The sequence below is a fragment of the Linepithema humile genome, chromosome 4, assembly GCF_040581485.1.
Source record: "Linepithema humile isolate Giens D197 chromosome 4, Lhum_UNIL_v1.0, whole genome shotgun sequence".
Taxonomy (NCBI): domain Eukaryota; kingdom Metazoa; phylum Arthropoda; class Insecta; order Hymenoptera; family Formicidae; genus Linepithema; species Linepithema humile.
The window spans coordinates 17142033-17159734 of NC_090131.1; the positions used below are offsets into that span (position 1 = coordinate 17142033).

The 17702-nt window shown below is 43.3% G+C and overlaps 1 protein-coding gene across 1 annotated transcript in view; it reads right to left on the reverse strand.

The window, feature by feature from the left end:
- Window positions 1–17258, reverse strand: part of LOC105672220 (very long chain fatty acid elongase 4-like) — a 170230-nt gene extending 152972 nt beyond the window's left edge. Inside the window, exon 1 of the mRNA XM_067354095.1 lies at window positions 16488–17258. The gene's annotated coding sequence lies outside the window, so the exon portion shown is untranslated. The remainder of the gene's footprint in view (window positions 1–16487) is intronic.
- Window positions 17259–17702: the final 444 nt, after the last annotated feature.

Consider the following 17702-nt stretch of genomic DNA (forward strand, 5'->3'; position numbering starts at 1 on the left):
ACTTTAACGACGCTGACGATCGTTTTCTAACAGATACAAGAAACAAAAATCTCCGATATCTTCCTATCAATAGCATTGCTGCACAGGACTCCTCGCGATACCGACGGTTCTAGTTATAAACTTCTCGCGCGAGAGCGTTATCGCGCTCTCGTTTGACACTGTTAACGCACGCGCGACGCCCGCCGGTATCAACATTTCACACAGCGTAATGGCGAGAGGACACAGTGCACGAGTAGTGCACAAAAAGGGACGGCGGGGGGAGGAGGGGACGGTAGTACGACGAAGTAGTCGATGACGACGACAGGGATGGCGGGTCGCAGCAGCAGCAGGAACAAGCCATCATGCCTTGTGATTACGATAGAGCCGAGCGCGGGGCCGGACGGAGGAGGGTGGTAGGCAGCGACCATAGCCTCTCATTAGAACTCGCGTGGCGCGACGCGAAATAAGGGTGTATCGCCGGTCGGGAAAATTGTAAGTGTCGCGAGATCAAAGGTCGGCGCAGTAACGCGATATCACTCCGCATGATAGGGCGCGTGCATTCTCTCTGTACACCCCCGGCGAGAGCAGCAAGCCGTCGAGGAGAGCGTCGACCTCTTCCCCGCCGACCAAAGGAGCGGGAGCCGATATTAGGGTTGCGACGTAAGAAAATATCGTCGCCGGAGAAGGTGTCAACTGCAGCGCAGTCGGTGCGGAAGGGGCTGCCGCGTAGGTGGGGGAAAATGATCTCGCCTCAAAGAGGATCGTTTGATCGGGCAACGGAGAAACGAGACGGCACCGGAAACTAGACGGCTCGTTTATAATCCCGAAGCCGTTGGCAATTTCAGCGAGTGTTTCCCGAGAACGGAATATTATAAGAATGCTCGTTCTTTAAAAGTAAAAGCTAATTTTATTCGTACATTTCTCTCTTCTGGGTTAGATGTAGAATAGGATTCTAGAAACGGAAACGGAAAGTCGCTAATCAGGGTAATTAATCTAAGTTGCAATTCACCCTAAAGGAAAACGTACAATAACCGATATTATCGTTGCGTAATTAAAGCAGCATGCTGTACTACTTGCAGTTTCTAGGGAACAGCTCGCGAAACGCAAGCCTGTCATCAAACGAGTCGATCGGCAATCGGAATGTGTGTTAATAACGCTCATGAATTAAAAACGCGCTCCTTCGAAAGACGACTCAAAGCGCTCCTTGTCGCATTGCAGACGCAATCATGACGTCACCGAGAATAATTATTGAGACAGCATTCTCAGCGATACTCGAGCGATTAAAGGTAATAAGATTGTTTCGCGGCAGACGTCGCAACGACAATCTCTCAACGTCGCTATATCGAAATCGTCGATCGGCGATCGCTCGCCGCGCGCTCAGAACTATCGCGAGGTCATCCAGCGATCGTCCTCCACGCTCCTCAGAGAATGAATTCACTGTGCTCATCGACAATGCGGTGTCTTACATTCGCGCTCGATCGAGTCCGTCGAACTCTCGGCATTCGCGTCGAACGCCGTTCGCTCAAAGAAACTACCGCGAAACGCTATCAAAACAAGAATCGATACGACGTGCCCCGCGGCCGCGTTCGCACACCGGGAGAGACGGCATGCCGATTGCAAATCAAACCGCGCTCGATCGCGACAGAATCAGCCGACGCAAAAGAGAACGCAGCGTGACGCGGCTAAGCGCTACGATGAACTCGTCGGCTAGTTCGCTCTCGCGATCACGTTTCTAGCAATGTCAAATGGCCGATCCGACCTTCGTGCGGCCGATTCGCGGACGCGATTATGTCGCGAGGGATGTCACGTATCGCGATTAGGTCGGATTTTAATTAAACGAGCGCCGATAGCATCGCGCGCGCCCGCTCTCTCGCTCACTCGGTCTACCGGGCGACGAGTTACTTTCGTGCAATTAATTTCCATGCCGCAGATTTTAATCCTCCTGACGTGGATGTGTAACAGGGCTAAAGTGCCCAATTAAGTACTTTGATTCAACGTCATGCGTCGAGCCTTTGCCCGAAGGTAAATGTAAATTCTTAAGGAAAAAGTTTTATAATCTGCAACACAGTTGTTTCATAAAAACTTAATTAGTACCTGAAGATTTCTGAGAAGTTCGCTTGATTATATTTTATTCTACATTCCCGTGAAATCTTCAAATATTGACAAAATCTGAAAATTTTGTTCAAAAAATACAACTTAAATATTCATTAAATAAAGAATACACAAATCTGTGTTTTCTTTTTATCCATTCTCGAATTTTTTAATGCGCTATTTTCGTCTATAATTTTTCAGAATTCTGCAAAACTAAATGTTCTTAATAGCTAAAGGAAAGGTCAATTTTTGTAGGATTCAGTATCTCTACCTGTATAAGAAGCATACTTCAACGTAACAATACTCAACTAATTGAAACTAGCAGCCGCCAACTGTAACTCATCTTTCTAGCAAGCAGGCTGAATCGAAACTCGGCATTTACGAGAACACAAATCCCTTCTTCCTACTATCAGTGCAACGGTGGATTTTCTCATCGCGTGAAAGTAGCCGCCATTATCGGAGCTAGGAATCGCGTGTTGTGGCTCGTGGCCGTCCGGACTTGACTTGCGCCAGGTAGCCAGCCGGCGACTCACGCGCGCAGCGCAGCGCAGCGCAAATCACACGTTTGCGCGTCGGTATGCGGGAGAGGCCGGAGCTGGCCGTCCGCAATTACAACCGCGCACTCGTTGTAATAACCGTGCGCGGCTACGGCGCGTGTAATATATCCAAGCCACCCTGAGAGCGACCGCGTGACCGGCCCGGTAGAAAGGACGACGCGGGGGCCTGGGGACCTGTGTTCCTGTTCTCTTTCGCCGGCCAACCCCGTTTCCGAGGCGATGCACGCCTATATCATCGAACGGTCGCCGCCGCGGAACTGCGGGGTGAAACCGCACCTCGGCGATGCCGGTGCCGAGGCACCGATAGGATCGGGCTGCCGTGCGGCCCGCGACGTTATTTACGATCGATAATTAGCGGTATCTATCGCTGCCGGCGCCAACCTCGCGCGGTACTCCGCCCAGCCCGGGCCAATGATATACCATAGGCCGCGGGAGAGAGAGTGCTGGTTTCCTCCCGTGTCTCCACGACGCCGTTGCCGTTCGCTGCGATTGCAAATTATTATCGACGTTTATCGTTCTTGAGTTCCGCGCGCGGGTTTGCCGCAATTGCGAAGGGATAGTCAGAAAAGCAACGAGGTGTTGATAGTTCTCTGCGAATGTCAAAGTTCATATTTCACAAATTTTTAATTTGAAAAAATTAAAGTAAACAAATTTTTTTATGTAAAAAATTGTCCAAAAAACTTAGAAAAGCATTTAATAAAAGTTTAGTTTAGTTAGCGTTTAATCTAATTAGCATTTAGTTTTCTTAGCGCGTTTAATAGTTTTCGATTTAAAAATTAACATATTATGAATCTTACATTTTTCGAATAATGCCTTTTATTCTAAACTGTGAGAAATGTGTTAAATAATAATTGATTTTACGGAAATATTTTTAAACGGTACAGATGGCTTGTAAAAATATGTAATTCTTGTCTAAGAGTAAAGAATCCTGCGTATTACACAAGTAAATATCTAATGTACCATTGTGAAAAGAACACAATGGTGAAATCTCTGCCTAGCGTCGCGGCACTTAAACCGCATGGAATCAAAGGGCCGATAAAGCCGCACGATATTTATGACGAAGAAAGCAAGTCCTTATGCGGCGCAGTTGACTTTGCAGAATATTACGTACCATATTCCTATCGTGGAAAAGCATAGATCTTAGTCAGAAAGTATACCGACGCTATGTAGAACAACCGCTTGCTTTTTGTTCGACGCAGTCAACTTATCATTATCGTGTCGTTCGAAACGCTTGCGAGGATCAATGCATGCAAAAAGCTGCCTGCGAGACACTTAACAATCAACAAAGAGTATCATTGTCCAGCTGAATGCAAGAGCCGCATTGATTGCGTACTGTGTTATATTTCTAGCGTGCGTATGCATATTCATAAAACAGCGGTAGAGATCTAATAATTTACATGTATCTATACAATGTGTATACATATTGTATCCGGTTATGGGGTGAAATTTCGTAGAAATGCGTGTGGGAATATCAAAAGATAAATCTACGCATAACTGCACGATCTACTATCGCATTAACAACGTTAATCAGAAGGCGGACGTACACCAGGCTGTACGCGCTTTATATAAATCATTACAATGTAGATGAATTCTAACGCTTATCTCTCTGTTACTGGCACTGCGGCCATTGCTGCCGGGCTGCTCTGAGATATTACAGACGCCATACGCGAGTTGTGTCCTCGTATAGTGTAATGCGAATGGAAGCTTGTAATTGTGCCGCGATAGAGAATCGCTCGTTATTTTCCGATCGCAAAATAACGGCGCGAAATCGAAATTATTTAAACGTGTGAGAAATTAAAAAATTGTATTTCAACATAAACATAAAAAATTTCAAATAAGTATTTCATTTACATTTGAAACTAATATCTTCTGCAAAAATAAATTGCACTCCGAATAATTAGCTACAGTGTTTCGCGTAGAACAGATAACATAATTATGCGCACCGGCGCTGATAAGCTTCTCTCTCTCTGGCGTACTTTTTGCACGTAAACCGGGAGAATCAACATTGTTGCAACGTGCAGAGTCACTTGACGGAACAGATGGCGATCAGTGTTGTACAAACCGGTGGCGCGCGCCCCTTAAGGATATTCGTGTTCGAGACAATTAACACCCCGGGCGCACCATTTTTCAAAGCGCCGTCCGTCGGTTTGACACTTTTGACTTTGCCCGCCGCGCCCGCAAGAGTGTGTCGGAAACCCTAAAACCCGAATTAATTAACCTAATGGTCAAGACCGCACCGAAAGAAGCCGATAAATTGGTGAGAAGAAGAACGGTAGCCAGGAAACGCGACGGCAGGAAAAGTTAAAATAAATGGACGCGCTCGTAATGGCGAGCGGTGTCGGCGCGTTGAAAATAATCGTAGGAATTAAAGTCGAATTAGTAACGGCGACGTGACGTGGTGCGTTAATGGCGGATTTAACACTTCAAGGTCGCGATACCTCGCTAATTATGCACGGCGACATCAAAAAGCAATCTTGTTATTAATATTCATGCACTCTGAATATTAATAATTATTATTGCGCGTGAAATATTTAATTATCGTGGAATAATTAGCAGCACGTACCAGAAAACTTAAATCAAGATTGATAGTTTGTCTCGCCAATTAATATTCAAAAGGAGTATTTACGAATAATTATAGTCCGTTGTAGATTTAATGCGGAACGCGCAGCACGCGTAGGGTTTTCGTGTTGAAATATGTATAGATCGCTAAAAATGCAAAGCGTTGTATTTCTCAACGTTAACTTCCTAAGGATAGGTACCTCAGTGGACTGCACAAAGCTACTTAGTTTTCCAGTTAAACTTTGCTCTTCGAAAGTTCGCCAAGTAGCGAAGTTTCTCATCATAGATAGCGGAGCTCCGGATCGATAAGAAGATCCGATATCTTAAAATATTACGAGAAATCCGTCGATGACAGGCACCGTCGACGTTACGCATGATGCGCGGGGCAATGACGGACGACGTTGTGATGCGTATCGGTGTACGTGTGTGTACGTAAACACATTTACGCGTTCAGAAACGGAACGAAGTCAAGAGCGCTCGACGGAAACGGAAGTGCCTGTCATAGCTGGATACATAAACACGTCGCGCTATTATATATTCACGCAACGGGTGCCGCGAATAATCTCTTAGTCGCCTAGAATTTCCTACCGGAATGCCTGAACAAATACCGTCACCATGCGCATTCGCTCGCTCGCGCGAGATGCGCGTAATGCGACTATGGCGATGCAAGCCGCGTTGCACCGGAATGCAATCCGGATTCTCTCAGGACACCGACTGGCAAATTGCTTTATAACGATGGAGTACGACACTAAAAATCTTTTCCTCGCTTAGCATCTTCTATGTGATAGATATTAGCGTCTATCATCTTATGTATCACTCAATAAAAACTTATATTCTCCAATAGAAATAAATAGAAAGATATATATTTTTTCATGAAATGCATTAAATAAAACTTTACCACAGCGTTGCAATATTTTCACTTTCCTAAATTTATCCTTCATAATTTCGCTAAATAATTCTTAAAATGTTTAATTTGCAAAATAAAATACCAAAGCCTAGAATCGACAGAGCAAAGACTGTATTTAGCGAGAGGGAAACTTTGATCGGCGTTTTCGACGACGAAGCTTTCCGGTACCCGCGGGCCACGTACGCGAGGATGAATATTATTCAGGGACGTATCTGTGCCATGTGGTCAGCAGGGCTCTCGGCAATATTTATGCCGCCGTAACTGTCCGCCTACCAGTAAAGGGGTCTCTAAACGCATCAATTTCACGCGGCGGCGCGAAAAGGGCGTGAATATTTGAAACGGATATCCATCTTCGGTTACTTTGTTATTTGGCCGGTGCAATCGCGTAAAGGACCCACGTTTCCTGTCTAGTCATTCTTTTTAGCTTTGCGCATCACCGAGCACATACTATGAGTATTGCAATTATTCGCGAAGCTGTAATAATAATTGCTTCCTGGCAAATAACGCCGAGATCACTTTGACGAAGTAAGAATTCATAAAAATATAGCAATCTTTGAAGATAATTCATAAAAAATAGAACACAGAACACGTCGTTGCTTTCCGCTGATATCTTTTAATTTTGCACATCGGAGATAGAAATAGGAAACTCTGGATATGTTAGTGGAATTTCGAGTCCGGTCAGCGTTCTTCGCACGGAAACGAAATCGACTTGTACATAATCGATTTGCACATACGATTCTAGCCGAATGCGCGAAATTTGCCTCACGGACGATTTGTTTTCTATTCACGAGCGATTTGACGAGGAGGTCGCCGCGACGGCAGCTTTGTTCGCAATTCGGTATAATGTCGCATGTATTTGGATCACGTTCGACGATATGTCAATATAAAGGAGTTACTCGCGGGGTCTCTGCATACCAATTCGGGGGCGGAGCAGCTTGTTATCCTAAATACACGAAATCCTTTGGAGACACACGGTCCGCCTTTGCCTTCCTCCCTTCGCCTTGTCATCCCCCTGCCCATCCCGACCGACCGTCTTTTTCCGCCACCCCATTTCATCCCTTCCCTGCCCCGGCGAGACCTGGATATAATGCTAGACAAATTGACGATTCAATCGAATACCAAAGGATACACTGCGTCGCTCGCTGCATCCGTTGGGCGAAGGATCAATTTAAGCGTATTATGGAAATTGATCAAACGTCGTGGATTTCGTGTACATAGGAAACGCTTAGGTATAGAAGCTGTGCGAATAATAAAGCGACAGACGAAAATGGGAATATATTATTCATAATCGTTGAAGAGAAACAATGATTGAGCATTGAGAGAAAATTGCGTATAAAATTGCGCATAGATATTGCACTCCTATAATTAATAAGCAAAGTTCAAAAATTATTGTTGAATAAAATTAATTTTTATCATTCTTTAATTATAGGCTATTGAGTAAAATATTGCATCGAGTAGGACGAAGTAATATTTAAGTTCTAATATCATAATTTTCTAAATATGTGTATTAACTTGGCACGACAACAATGAGATTCAATTGTCACAGCTTCGCAATAAATCGACTCCGCTTCGTAGATATTTCCTACAAAAGAAGAAAGGAGAAACCTCTCCACCCCGGTTCCTCTCTCGGCATCGATTCGCGAGCTGCGAAAGGGAAACGGAAGGAAGAAGCGAGAGGGGACGCCGCGACCTATCTAATTTTTAACGCCGATCGTTTCACCTCGGAATATCGACAACGTTGCTGCGGGGAAGGGCGCCGAATGTTGGATATAAAACAAGCGAGTTTTTTTTTTAAAGATAAATCGCGGGAGCCGGTGAAAAGGGATTCCTTTTATTTCCCTCAACCCGCGACGCGCACCCCTGGCAACGGTCGTCGCCGTCGTCGTCGGCAGTGGTCGGAGCAAAGGTTGGAGGACAGGAAGAGGAAGAAGAGAGAAAGAAAGCTCTCTCGCAAGCTTTATTCAAAGATCCTTTTTTCACATCTCAACTCCTATCCGGCGGCATCTCGTTTCCGCGCCAGCTTCTTCCCCGAGCCTCGTCATCGTCGTCGTCGTCGTCGTCGTCGTCGTCGTCGACGTCGTCGTCGTCGTCGTCGTCGTCAGCGGGGATTCGACTATAAAATATTTGCTTTGGTAATGAGGCCACGGTTGAGCAACGCCCATGGGTGCACCCCGGCCGAAGGGTAGGATTCGAAGTGCAAATAGGAGAATAGGAGGGATTTGAATTATCGTGACACCTCTCCGACGGCGTCGCGACTCCGCTACGCTCTTCCGCGCTCTGGCACACGATCCAGCCGATAGCCTCTGCCAAGAGAGCACACGAGAGCAATCGCTGTGAACCGAATATATACGAAACGAACTCGGGAGACGCGCATGTCGTTAGTATGTTACTAAGCGCCGACGACGAAAGGACGAAAGTGAAGCGAGAAACTCGATTTCGCAGACGAGATGCTATTTTAAAAGTTCATAATCTAAACTTGATAAAATTGATATCTGCTAATTACGAAACGAATTAAGTGGCTAATAATTTACTTGTCATCTCTAAACAAGAAAGATGAAATAAACGGTTGCGGTAACTCTCGGCGCACCTCGGAAGAAACAATTACGTTAATTACCAATTACCGCCTCTCGGGAACGTACGACGGGTTATTTCTACATCATCCCGCGATGATAATTCAATCCAGATAAAAGCGAACCGGCGTAGACTCGCGTATGAATTATACGCTAATTAGAGTCGAGTATAAACCGCGCAGCGGCGGCGATACCTATTTACACATCGAGCGTGGAATCAATCGCGCCGGATCTCCGAGATGAGAAACCCGCGGCTCGCCGTTCTCTCCCGGGAGAGAAAGACGAGATCGAGTCGTTGCAGCGCGTTAACGCACAATGCCGTAACGAGCTAATCACGATATCAAATTCTTTGCCTGTCAGCGCGGCATTTCGATGCTAAGATATCCGGGCGTCGTGCCGGTAGGGGGTCCGACCCGTAGAAAAACGCCGGATGACCGATTATGATGAAGCGATTCCTCGCGCGCGGACCGCGGACGGCGAGAGGGGAGCGCGGGGGGAAGGACGAGACGAAGACAATCCCGATATGTACCTCGGGGCGAATCACCTCGGATAATTGAAACACGCAATCTCGTACTTACTATAATGCATTTGCCGGCGCGCCGACGGGACAGCCGCTGTCGTCGTCGTCGCCGTTGACGAAAACTCCAGGCTTATCTCCCCTCATCCGTGATTTTTCTCATTAATCCTGCACCACTCGCGCTTACTGCAGATGTTGCTTCGCGTTGAGCTTGCGAGGTTTAACACGACCTTTTTATATTTATTTTATATTATTAATTCTAAAATATTTTCTATATATACAAAAGAGATTTAAATATCCAAAGAGATATTTTTCTGTAAAATTTAGAAAAAAAGTAATTGTGAAATTGAAAAACAATGCAAAGAAAGCAAGCAGATTGTAATAAATTTATAATTAGTAGCCCCGGTGCAGGATTAAGATCTATCACGTAGAGAGTGAGTTTTCGTCGATCGCGATCTAAAATGATACGCTCAAGCGTATTACGCTCTTCGCTACACATACAGCATAGAGATATTAATCTACGCGCAACCAGTAGAAAGTCGCCGGGCGTGCAATTCGCGAGTCGTTCGACAGCGAATCAAATGTGTGCAGATCGGATCTTTCTGGGAACGGGATCCGTTGAAGGAGATACATCGCGATCGGTATTTACGGCTCCGCGATAAAATCCCGTGGTGATATTGCTTAGAACCGCGCGCGGTGCAGAACTGGAAACCTGTCGCTTTGATCAACGGAGCCGCCCACGATCAAATCTCCGCAGCCCCGAGCCGCGAGATCCCTCGTTCTACAAATTGCTCCAAAGCTCCGCTCGCGCTGTTTGTTTTCGCATGGCGCACCGGAGCGATTCAGGACAGCCGCGACTGTGCCGTCCCGTACCCCCGAAATCGATTGTAATCCTCGCGCGTGATTTCAATCAATCCCGCCGAACGCCCGAACGAATTCCCCGACGACGCCGCTCGCGTGGTCGTTATGTTGCAAGATCGTCGGATTCCCGGTTGTACAGGACTGCGCACACGGATCCCGGCGAGTCCAGGACGAGTGCTAGGTACGTGCGACGGGGGACGCGGTGCCCCGTGTCAGATCGATCATACAACGGCCGCGTCGAAGCACCCCCGCTGTGTACGAGACAACTTAGCCCCGCAATCGATTTTTCCCCCCTGCGCTCGAAAGAACGTGTCCGTCTCTCCCTGCTCCGTCAACCGGACTGGTCCACACGCATACACACGCCCGGCCGGTACCCCATGCTCGATATGTTACAATAAAAGTACTATCCTAGCGCCGACACGTGATGACTCTATCGGACGGGGAGCGGTTAGCCTGGCCCTTTTCTGAGAATCACGCGTCTCCGCTTCACGTCCCGAGCACGATGCACCAGTCATCGTCGAGACGTCCTCGGCATGTTACTCTCCTCCCCTGATTCCTGCTGCCTCCCGCTCGCCAAACCCTCCCCCCTGCCCTTCCTCATCCCTCGTTCCGCCACTCGAACGGCTATTTGTGGCCGGCGAACCGCGGTTCGATCTCCCTCTTCGAGGGCCGACGAACCTCTCGCAGCGCCTACGTTCTTACGGTACTGTTGCCTGCGAGCGAGATCGAACTGGCGCGAAATGGATCTGGCAGTTGGAGCCACGGAGATTCTTGGTCCTTTTTTCAACTTATTGATAGTATCGGGGGCCGATTCTTGCGCGTAGTCGTAGCGCGTCCTTCGGTCGATATCTCGACGGCGTCGGGAGACGGTAATTTGAAGGAGATACGAGGCGTTCCGCAATTAGCTTCCTTCGCGCGCCGGAGAGGAGGGAGATTGACACATTAATTACAAAGGATAATCAATATTAGCGGTCGGGATGTTAGTATCTCTAAAGTCTGAAGAAGCTGGATATACAATTAGGAGCCGACTGAAGACTTTTTGTCATGCGAAAACACGGATACTAAACTGAACGCGTCGCTTCCCGTTATTGTTTAACGTTATCTTTACGTACAAAAAAATGTGTAGCGTTGAAATTTCTATAAAGCGCATTTATTTAGCCAGCAGTTTCTTTAAAAAACAATAAGCGTAAATTATAAATAACAAAGTGTTACAATTTTATAATAGACTTAACACTTTGCATTAATATTTTCCATAAAAAATCTGCCATTAAAAAATTAAAACGTATTTTGTTATTTTTATTAAAGATACTGGCTCAATAAATACAAGCCTGCTCACATGTTCCCCTTATAAATCACGTCGTATCAATACACTGTCGACGAAACGAATAATTTGACGCGGCAATCGCGCTATATCGGCGCGCGATCTAACGAGCGCGCAACGTGCTCGTCAGGCGAGCTTTTTTGCTAGCCAGCACTCCGATGCAGAAACTTATACTTAAGTCGGGCTCGCGCGTTCGATCTCATGCAAATTAGATCCGGCGCGAATCGCATTCTGGCCGAGCATCGGCTCGATCCCTGCCGAGCGTGACGCGGGCAAGCGAGCGAGCGATTTCGCCGATCGAAGATCCGTACACGGTTTGAGCCAATAAAATTTTCACGCCGCGGCCGCCATTGCTATGTCGGCTTATCGCGAGAAGAACGTTCCAATCGGATATTTATTATCGCACCGTATTCGGCGCCAATATCAAACTGCGATTCGTTCGGCCGTGTCTCATTGACGCCTTCAACCCCGTAGTTGCACGTGACTGAGATTATAGGGTTTGCCACCCCTACGAGTCAATGAATCTGTCTTCTACTTTTCTCCCTCTCTGAAAGATTATTTAAATTTGCCACGCGTAGCCGAAGATTTTCGCCTTTTCCCTCGCGAAATTATCCGTCAGACGAATGCTTTGTTTCGAAGATCGACGCGCTACGTGATTCTAATTTCTGATCAACGATAAATATACACCTCCAAATGATTGCTCCAGTTAAGTCTTATTATAGTTCGTACAACAGCTGAATGGTGCAAATTTGAGAAAGCATTGTATATAAATTACGTATTATCTTCCATATGTTATAAATGGATTTCCTCAATGAATTGAGAAGAAAACAATTCTAATATATATGGTCACAGAGGTTGGAATCGTTGACATTTTAATGCGGGAAAAAATCGAGCAAGATAACAGCTATGTGCAGTCCTAATTGTCCATTCGGCGAATTAAAAAGCGGGAGAGACGAATGATTCATTCTTCCCTCAATTAAAGCTACCAATCATAGGCTAGACGAATGCTGAACGTCATTATGTCCCGATCGTGATGCTGTGCTGGTATACGAGAGTTGTTAAATAGCACGGATTTAATATTTTCTTTGACTAGAAAATGTAAATTATATTTCTAATAATTTATCTTAGCGTTAGCAATAAGCATAAACGACAATATTTCACTTGCGGTTCAGTCTTGGCTATAGCTGCAGCTGTAAAGTAACCACAAGCCTCGGAAAAAAAGTCATTTTTATCTTCATATTATTGACCTATTTTAATATTTATCAATAGAATTTTAATAACTATTATTTTTCTTTACCACTAATGCGCGATAATTCTTTAATTATTAGCATCTATCGATAGAAATTTTATTATTCTCTCGTACTTTAAGAAAATAAATATCCGTAATTGTGCAACGTGCAGAACGTATTTTTACGTAACGAAAAATACGCCGTAGAAAACGTTTGTTCTAAAAATAATAACATTTTTACATAACCATCCCACAGTTATCAAGTTGCAAGAAGAGTTCTGCAAGCGATTTTACAAAATCGCGGATACATCTTTCCAAATCCAGCATTCGCATCGGACGACGTTGAAACTCTCGTCTTTCGCACAGACCGACAACGCGAAAGGATCTTTAATTCCCGCTGTCCAGCGCCCATTTACTTTGCGGTCAGCACTTGCAATTGCAACGGGCCGCGCAAGTGAGTCCCTGATGCGTCCTGCGGTCGAACGTCATCACCGTAGCTCACGCGCCCTGACGCAGGATGCACCTACCCTGCGGGACCTTCTAATATTCGAAATTGCTCGTCCTGGCATGTTTATTTGACGTCGGAGCTGCCGTAGAGAGTCGCCCGCCCCTGCCCCATCCCCCTTTCCCACCCCTCTTCCAATTTGCCGGCTGACATTTCTCAACTCCTTCCGCCGCGCGCGCGTCGCGGTGTCCCTTTTTTTTTCTCTTCCTATGTATCCGTCCTCCACGGCCTCCGCTTCGTCCCCCCCTTTCCGCCGCCGTCGCGACGACGACGGCTTTCGTCGTCGGCTGAAGTGCCAACTGGGAAAAACGCGATAACGCTGCCGAACGAGCGAAACTGTATATCGAAGCTGGCGCATCCAGCATCATATCGTCAATTGTATCGCAACTGCATCGTGTTCGCGACGCGCCTGATTCGCGCGCATGTGTATCAAAGATATTTTACTTAAATTATAGATCGAGAATGATTGATTTAGAATATCAGTTTTATGCTCGAAAATCGTATAGAATTCATAAATATCAATATCACTTCTAATTCTTTCTTATATTAATTACTACATTTTTGCCAAAAATTTTTCATTTCACCAATTATTATTTATGCAAATCCCAATAAATATTTTTCCAGAAAGATCCTAAAACATTGATCTATTTGCCATAAGTAACTCATAAGATATATGTTATACAAAGTCGGATGGTTGCCCAAGTTTGTGATACGAAATAAGCTGCGCTCTATCCGCCTGCTAATTACTTGATTATCGTAAATGATTATTTATGAGAAAAAACTATACACCGTTAGGTGATACTGCGGAAACGCATCCGCATGCTGTTTAACAAAGAGTGCAAACTATGTATGCTCGTCTCTTTTTTAATTCACGAACGGCAGTAAAAAAATAATTGCTTGTCGACTCGCATCTTAAGCAGCGCCGACGCGGTTACGACGGTTTTTCAAGTTTTACGTTAAAATGTAGGATACAGTCGGACGTAGGACAATGCACTTACGTCGTGCGGAACGACAACCGCGGCCGCAAAGCGCTCGTAACACGGCGCATCCTTGCATTATGCATAGCGCGAACAACGGCGCGCGGCGCATCAATCTAAGACACGTCCGCCGGCGATAAATCGGATGATATATACAGAGAGGTGCAATGTTACGCGGCGTGATATTGTCGAATAGGTAATTACCAGAAAGTGCGTTTTATAAAACCACTAGCGTCAGCCCGCTAATTATAGGCTCCCGCTTTGAGCGCTGCCCGCTGTTCTCATGCAGATGAACCGGCTTCTAGGAATCGATGTGAAAGCGAACGTTATATTATACGACGCCGACCGTTTTATCAACGAAATATATCACCACAATTAATAGCAACATTTTACGTCCTCATGTATACACAATAATTAAGCACGGATGAATTATCGATTGATAGTTTTGCGTCAATTAAAAAAATAATCTACAAATACGCGACATTTATCATCATATCATTGTTAAAAATAGGTTTTCTTTTTATTTAAATAATATACTCTTTAGAAATTTAAATTTTGTATTAAATTTATATCTTTAGAAAAATATTAGTCGTGTGTTAAAACTTGCAAAATCTTATGAAGATAAATTGGAATAGATAAAAATTTTATCAAACAAAATTTGATTTTAAATTCGGCAAAGAATATTTAGTTCAAGAAATATGACACTACTTAAGAACGTACTTAAGAATACAAATGTTTATTACATATTTGCCGTTTTAATTTCGTGACGCCTGTTTCCGTAACGCGAACATTCGTCGATTAAACGGACCGCGTGTGAACGACACCTTGCGTAATACATTTTTAATTCCGGCGAGCGCATTGAGCCTTGCTCGATATCACTGACGGATCTGTGACCGGATATCACATAGGCGCATCTCGGTCGTTAAGCCCCGCGCTTTTTGCGAGATACCAACCGATCCCTATCACTACAAATGAGCGCCATTTGCTCGCACCCTGACGGCATGGAGAGACGAATATACGCCCGAATCGGTCGTGCAAGCGAGACTTCAGCCGCACGGTTTACGTTCGCTATAGTGTTCGTATCGACGACAAGATCCTCGTAATTTACGAAAGTGCTTGAGTTGCGAGAAGTTTCCCGTAAAGTTTGCGAGAGATTCGACTTCATTTGTATATAAATCGTTTGACTACATTAATTACGTGACAATGTCGCTTTACACTTGGGTGTCCCAAAACGTACTTTCACCTTAGTATAGATTTTTTGTCAAACTCATAGCTATTTCTTAGAAAATTTGATATAACCTTTTTATAAATTTTCTAATTATTTTTTATGTTATGTCTAACACATAACATTTTAATTAAATTTAAATTAAAATAAATCCATTTAATCCACTTAAAATCCACTTAAGTTGACTTAAATTTTATTTGTTGAAACTGTTTTCTATGGAGCTTCTCCATAGAAAACAATTAATATTATAAATAATATTAAATACCAAATAATATTAAAAAAATATAAGATTTGTAGATATATTTTAAGATATTCTACTTTGTATCATATATATTATATCATATATATAATATATTGCAAATAATTATATTTGTCACGTTTTTATCGCATTATACTAACACAAATTTCTATAAGAAATGTCCTAAAAACTATTTTTAAAGAGCTTATAAGGAGTCATCGATGCTTGAGATCGGATGTTCGACTTACATTGGCAAGCAGCAAGGGTCTGCCAATTTGCGCTTATTAATTCGAATTATCGCTGCTAAGTGGGTGTCCAGCAGAGGATATTAAAACCTCTGACCTTTAGCAGGATGAATTATGCCGAAGTCTGTCAGTTACGATTCTCTCTCGTAACTTTACGCTCCGTAAAAGTGCCCAAAGATTTAACATTCAATTAACATTCAATAAAATCGATCTCATAAATCAGTATACGCTTAAAATATATCTTACATTGATATTTTTATATTTCTTCTTCTATATATTTTATCTTTTAATTAAAGTACAATCAAATTGAGAAGTATATTTATATCTTATAAGTATTTTTGTGTTTCTCATATTTTTTAATTGTAAGAGAATAAATATAAAAAAGAAGCTACAATTCTTTACCAAATCGATCTTATTCTAAAAGAGAAAGCGAGGGAAATTATTTGATTATTTGTTGCTTTATTACGAGACAATTTTAAATAATAATATTTATTGCATAAATTTCAAGTAAAGGAATAGCATCTTTCAGGCTAAAACTAAATTATGTGTAAAAAATATTCGCAATGTGCAATTTAATGCTACTCTTATTCAAAATAAATTGTTGATTTAAAACTGATCTAAAAAAAAAAAAAACATTTAAAATTTCCCTCACTTCTCTACCTTACGAATTGCCTTTTTCGTGACTTGATAAAGTGGAACAGACTTACCAATGACGAGCTGTGATCGTTGTTGAAACTGTAAGCTGATGAATCATCTATTCGTCCATCGATGATTCCAGAATTAGGACGCAAGCAGAAATGAGCAATATCGGAGCCATGGATGCGTTCGAATAGTTGTGACGTCGCTTGTCGAAGCTAGATGATGCACAATTCACTAAAAACCGAACGATACACCGAATTTACGACATGAATTTACTACGAGCTCAATTTGTTCAGTCTCCACGAAATCTGTTCGACGAACACTTACATACGATACTTCTGACAAACCGCGACGAATTTTTGACGAACGAAATAACGGATAAAACTTGTCGAACAATGGTCACAACATAACAACACGAAATTGTCACACAAAATCGATCCAAGGCCTGACTGTTTTTCGACTATCGAAATTCCGTTGCAAGTTCAAAGCAATAATATGGCGCGTCGACAATAATATGTAATATGCTACTTTTGCTGGCTCATTCGACGTAATGTTTGTTAAATAATTTGTTAAATAGAGTTTGTTAAATATATATATATAGAATACAGTAGAGATAATAACACCGGCATCCTAACCTAACCTAACCCGATCTACCGCGATAGATTCCGCCGAATTAGCAAGATAAAATCATTACAAACGAACGTGCACGATTTCCGCAGAACTTGTTTGATAAATATTTACATATGATATTTACGACAAGCCGCAAGTCGCGCAAAATTTAACGAATTTTTGAACAATAATCCAGCGAGTACACTTGACGACTGTAGCGATGCAACGGAGAGAAGTTATCACAGAGAGTATAGGATCGATCCGCGGCCGTATTGTTTCGATTTTTGACCGCAATCTAGAGCGGTGATAAATGTGGCGCATCGATAATGATACATTACGCCATCTGTGTTTTTTTATCTAACATAAACTTATTAAATAACGATAGTGTGTTATAGATAATAACATCTATGTGTATTACGTAAATCAATGGTGTCGCTAACTGAATAAATTCAAACAAAAATTGGCAATTGTAGGTTAATAGAAATATTTCGTTCATAAATAAATAGAAAACAAACAATATGCGATTTATATTACTACGTTGCACATATGTATCAATGCAAATACGGACATCCAATCTCAAAAATCTGGCGCTTTTTAGGGATTATTCAAAATTAACTCGTAAAATATTATAAAAATCACGGAAAAAGAGTTAAATAAACAGATTTATAAATTTT